Genomic DNA, 243 nt, shown 5'->3' on the forward strand with positions numbered 1-243 from the left:
TCAAGTGCAACAAAGAAGGAATACGGTAGATTTTGATTGGCGATCCACGACTTGCATCATTCATTAACTTTAAGCCACATAAGACTGTAAGGGGAAAAAAACTTTAGACAAACCACATTAACACTAAAAAATGTTAAGCTCTTTATCCGGATAAAACTGCTGCAATCACAACTTTGACAATATGTGTCTTGTCAACTTTTTACTCACTTGGGCTTCACAAAAGAGTGCAGGCCATCTGTCTTT

Source organism: Etheostoma spectabile, unplaced genomic scaffold (genome assembly GCF_008692095.1).
Source record: "Etheostoma spectabile isolate EspeVRDwgs_2016 unplaced genomic scaffold, UIUC_Espe_1.0 scaffold333, whole genome shotgun sequence".
In the NCBI taxonomy this organism is placed as follows: domain Eukaryota; kingdom Metazoa; phylum Chordata; class Actinopteri; order Perciformes; family Percidae; genus Etheostoma; species Etheostoma spectabile.